This window comes from Protopterus annectens, chromosome 14.part0 (assembly GCF_019279795.1).
Source record: "Protopterus annectens isolate FY-2018-M chromosome 14.part0, PAN1.0, whole genome shotgun sequence".
NCBI lineage: Eukaryota > Metazoa > Chordata > Ceratodontiformes > Protopteridae > Protopterus > Protopterus annectens.
In genome coordinates, this window is record NC_056748.1 from 173,573,515 (window position 1) to 173,579,514 (window position 6,000).

Below are 6,000 nucleotides of genomic sequence, written 5' to 3' on the forward strand. Positions count from 1 at the left end.
ATACAGTGAGGCAGACAAAGGGGGAGAGAGACAGAGAGAGAGAGAGACCCATAAAGGAATAGTGTGATGTAATGCCATAACCAGTGACCAGTGGTGCATGCAAATAGTACAGTTAGCTCTAGTGTGTAATAGTAGGTAGGTAGGGGTTCTCATCTCACATCAACCACTGTGTGTAGGTGTGAGTGTGTGTGTGTGTGGATGTTTGTGTATGTATTCCACATACAGCAGAGTATACAAACCCAACAGGCCTATGTCTGTGCAATGGTCACTCATTTTATGGCCCTGTGACTAGTGGCCTCCCTGTCAGCAGCTACTGATGTCATCCTCCCCAACAGCAGTGGCAGACAACATCCAAATGCATACATTCTGTGGCTCATGAGATAACTATGTAGCATTATTGTGTATACAGCTAGATAGATAGTTGTTCTAATCCCAGCAATGGCAACTCATTGAGTGAGTGTGTGTGCATCTGTGTAAGTATATCACCTTGCAGCTGTATTTCTTGCCTATGTGTGTGCAATGCCAATAATTTTTAAAGCCTGTGCCTACCTGTGAACCCCCCCCCCCATTGGTCTACTTTACAGGGCCTGCTGATGTCATTTGCCTTAGATGCACAGTTACACACTCTCCAGAAACATACACTCTGTGGCGCATGCGATAAGTATGTAGCACCATAGTGTATACAGCTAGAGAGGTAGTGGTTCTAATCTCAGCAATGGCAACTCAGTGCACGTGTGTGTAAGTATATCCCCTTGAAGATGTGTTTATGTCTTGCCTATGTGTGTGCAATGCCAATACATTTTAAGGCCTGTTCCACCCCGTTAATCCCCCTTTGAAGACTGATAGAGATGGGTGAAGGCTGCCAGCCTAGCCAAATAGAATTTGATACATAATTCTGGCATTTGTAAATATAAATGTAAAATACATGCTTGTTTCTTAAATGAAAGAAAACACCATAAAATATTGAACTTCAAGATTGTCGCAACATTGTAAAACAGTAGTAAGCAGCAAGTGGCGTACAATAAAACCAATAACCAAAAGCAAACACCACTGTCCACCAAGCGCATATAAATCAAGTCCGTTGGGTACGTTGAATAAAATGCAGTTTAATACCAGGTAAAACACAGTATAACACACAGTGAAACGTTTTCGTCTTCAACTTCCTCAATAATACAAAAAATAACTGTTGAATCTGAATATATATCCACACCTACCCTACCTTTCAAAACTTCATGGTCCAATTGAAATGTTTCATTAATTAACACTTTGTTGATCTGTGCAAGGTAACCAAACTAATTTTTACAATCTAAAAAATACACAAATTGATGCATATGAAATTGGTAAGCACCAAATACATACAAGAATTAATTCACTTTAAAATATATATTACCAAAATACATTATGAACATTTAGTTACATAAATATTTAAATAAATAAATAAATATGTATTAACAATTCATGAAAAATCTAGACATGTTGATAGTAACCAAATAGCACCATCTGATGGAAACCATTAAAGCAAAATACTGAATGTAAAACACAGACTTTGATACTGAAACAAAATAATTCAAATAGTTAATATATGTATAAATATAATAAAAAAATTATGTAAAATTGGTCACCAACTTTGTTAAAACCTTAGGTTTCGACAGGAACCATTAATATCTTTCTCTAAGATACCATATGTGTGTAAACTTTAATGCAAGTGATCACCAACTAAAGTTTGGCAGCCCTTAATTTTAACACTGGTGCTAAAGACACCATTTCGTTAAGGCCAGGATTTCTCCCTGCATCTAATACAACCTGCCAATTGTCGCAACATTGCCATCTGCTGTAAGGAAAGCTAAGTCAAACATTTGTTGTTCATTCTTTGAAATTAAAATTAATTCATGACTGCCTTTGAAGTTTACAATTCCGCTCCAGCCGGGCTACATGAAGGCTTCCTGCCTATTGTTTTAAGGCTAAAGTTAATGACCAGAATTTAAACGTGGAATGTCCTTTATTGCTCAATGTAAGTAAGTTATCTTAGAAGTATGTTTTCTTGTAGAAATAGCTAGGACTATAAAGATTAGACTAAGTGTTTTTCTGTTATGTCAGAACCGTACTATGGAATTATTTTAAGTTTCTGTGTGATCTCTGAACTCATGAATAGCACTGTGGTGTTGTAGTATTGTCTTGTGCTTTTAGTATTTATTATTAAATATTTTAAAAACCTTTTACCTGTGGCTGGTTTGTGTAGAGATAAGTAAGCTCTATTGTACATTTCATGCTTGTACGTGATCCTGAACTAAGCCACTCTAGTAAGCCTTAAGACCGATTAGTCACAGTTACCAATTGGATAATAATATTGCACAATAATAACTGGACACCCTTTTAAGGGCCTTTGGGTAGCTGATAATTATTAGCTGGTGGTGGCAGTAATTACTACTGTATAGTCTGGGTAAAGGGTCACAGCAGGAGAATCTATGTCAGCCTTTCCCAGGAGTATCTGTGAAGTTGTATAAATACTTATCCCAAAGTGTGTGTGTGTGTGTGTGTGTGTGTGTGTGTGTGTGTGTGTGTGTGTGTGTGTGTGTGTGTGTATGTATGTGTGTGTGTGTGTGTCAGGTACTTGGGCAGGGACACAAAGCACTGGTTGGACAGAGAGGGTACTGGAGGTTAGCTTGCCAGCTAGGCTGAGATCTGGACCCTATAGCTGTGCCAGTGGAGAGTCTTATTGGGGACCTGGGGAGCAAGGGAACAACCAGCCCCAGACTGACTGTGATCCCTGTGTGCACTTAAGGGAAATTATGCTTTACTGTGTGTATTTGTTATCCTTTCCTCTTATATGAGATGCCCTCTCTGGTGTTAGTGATGAGGATTGAGGTTCCTTGATTGTTGGGCCAGGGTGCGGGCATCACACCCTCCATTGGATTACATTACAGGGCCTGCTTATGTCATCCGCCTTAGATGCACATATGCTCCATGGTGCATGTGATAAGTATGTAGCACTATAGTGCACACAACTAGATAGGTAGGGGTTCTAATCTCAGAACTGAGAGATATATGTGTGTGTGTGTGTGTGTGTGTGTGTGTGTGTGTGTGTGTGTGTGAAGTATATCCCCTGTAACAGTGTGGCTGCCTTGTATGTGTGTGTGTGTGTGTGTGTGTGTGTGTGTGTGTGTGTGTGATGGTTATACCATCTTAAGGGGCTGTTCCACCCTGTTAATCCCCCATTGCCAACCTATGCAGGGCCTACTGATGTCATCCACTGTAGAAGCACCGTTAGACACTATTTAAACACAATAGCACCATGGTGCATGAGTTAAGTAAGTATTTCTATACTGTACATAACTAGATAGGTAGGGGTTCTAATCTCACAACTGGCAACTCTGTGAGTGTGTGTGTGTGTGTGTGTGTGTGTGTGTATGCATATCCCCTTGCAGCAGTGTGGCTATCTTTCCTGTGTTTGTATGCAGCAGTTATACTATTTTATAGGTCTGTGCAAACCTGTTAATCCCCTTTAATGGCAACCTTGATAGCATCTGTTTCTTCAAGGACTTTCAATTCATCTATAGTGTGTAGAATATTCCAGTTCTGTTTAATGACCTCATTGACTCTCTCAAACATGACATTTTAGATAGAGGTTACAAAGAGGCAGAAATTGCTTTTCAAATTAATGCTGCATGGGAAGAAATGGAAGGGAAATGTAGAGCCTATTTTGGCAACCATACCCCACCTGATGCTTTACAAGCAACTGCAGCTGTGAGAGATACTTTCAGAGTCTGTTTACCTTAATCGAGTGACATTAATAAATATTGTGAGGTCATTAAACAGAACTGGAATATTCTACACACTATAGATTAATTGAAAGGGACTATAGACAGCATACCACAATTTGCATTTAAAATAATAAGTCCTTGAAGAAACATTTGTACTATAAATCACCACCTCATACTAAAGGACCTCAGTCTACCAGGCATGAGACTTTTTCTTGTAGATCATGCTCAGCCTGTAAGTACATACTTACGGGCTCAACCTATATACATCCTCATGCTAATTTTAAAATCGAACTTGATTTTTATGCTGACTGCAGTACTCCAAATATTGTTTACTTTGCAAGCTGCCAGGTCTGTCATGTCTTTTGTATAGGCAAAACTAACAGACCACTGAAGGACAGGATTCTTAAACACTATAGGGACATCAGGAACCAGAAAGACACAAATGCCTTAGCACAACACATTGGTTTGTATGGCTTAGAACACACTTTTAAGTACTCCAGATTTTGGATGTTTGTATATGAGGGGGTGATACCTCTAATAAAACATTAAGGGCTGAAAAGAATTGGATCTTGCTCTTGAATGCAGAGAAACTGCCTGGTTTAAATGGTGTTTCCAGCCATAAACAATTCTTGAAAGCAGACCCACTTAAACATTAATGTTGTCTTTAAACTTAGATTTTATTTGTGGTTTTTTTTGTATTTAAAACAACTGCTGCAATGCTTGTGTGTGTACTTTTTAGTTAATTCATCTGATTTGCATATGACAGCTGATTGGTTTTGCTTTCTTTTTAAACTCATATCTTTTTACTTGTTTATTAGTCTGAAGAACTGATAGTGTTATGGCAAAACTGCTCACTTTTATTACTTTTTACTTTGTTAAATAAATCGAGGTTTTTGCCCAGATGTGTTGGTTCGGTACGTTTTCTATTTTAAGTTTGCACAATTTTCCTGAACCATACCAGTCACCTGTTCCTGTGTATTTTTGTTGTCTGTGTTGTCCCTAAATAACCCACATGTATCTAGGCATGAATGGTAACTGCCACCACCCACATATGTAGGTGCTGGCTAAGGCTGTGGCGACTGTAAGTTGTGTCTGTCTGTCATTGACCCACCAAATGATGTTAACACACTGCAACAGGGTCTTACATCGGGTACAGACTGATGCCAAGGTCCAGGTCTCAAACTAAATGCAGAAAACAATACCATCATACCATATGACAAGAGCACGGCCCCACTGTTTGCCACATAAATGGCAACCCCATAAACATACAACCTGTGTTGAGAGACCTGGGTACTCAGTTTGATAACAATGTCGCACTCAAGCATCATGTAGTGGCAATGGTCAGAAAGGCCTTGTACATGATGCAACTCACAGGTAAAGGAGTCCATCCAGAAAAAAAGGTGGACATTACCTCTGTATAGTCCTTAGTGAGCAGAACAATAATTTAGTAAAATGGCCCATTTGATATGTACCTATTCAAACATCTGCACCAACTGGAAAGGATTACCTTTGTGGGTAATACCATGGCCTCCAACACCTGTCCCATGCAGACAGCCTCTAATCAGTAGCACCCCACTCAGTATCAGATAGGTTGCCCAGAGGTAGGCTGTGGCACTTCTACAAGCCAGTGTTGAACACTGCCCTTCAACAGCTGCCCCATATATGTGAGTCTACTTCCTTGCTCATTACCAGCACAACACGCCTGAATCTGATATGTGACATCAACAAAACCTGCTGGACAGACAGGTTTGTCTCCCAGAGGCTGCCCTGTCTCTGGAATGGACTTCCCATACATGTCAAACAGAGTACAGTGCAGACCCTCATCAAGTGCAACTGCGATGAGTGGATGGGATACCACAATTCTGTCACAGGGATCCCACCTGTGTCCCTTAATGACAGGGACAACAGGTGCTAATAGATGATTCTGTTGGGAATAAACTAATGGCTAGGCTTGTAAGGCACCCAGGGTCATTACTGTAGTAACCTATGATCCCATGAACCTATGATCCTACTGAACTCCCAGGTGACATGCATCAAGAGTAGCATGCTGTGTCAAGGGGTATGCATGCAAGATTACTCTGTCTGCCCCCATTGTCCCTGACACACTGTCCTATATATATGCACCTAGATTACCATGCACATGTACAGCCATACTTTGGCGATGTCACATTCCTGGGTTACCACCATGCCATCCTGAGACACTGTATTAGCAGCGAGTACATGCAGCATAGACACCCAG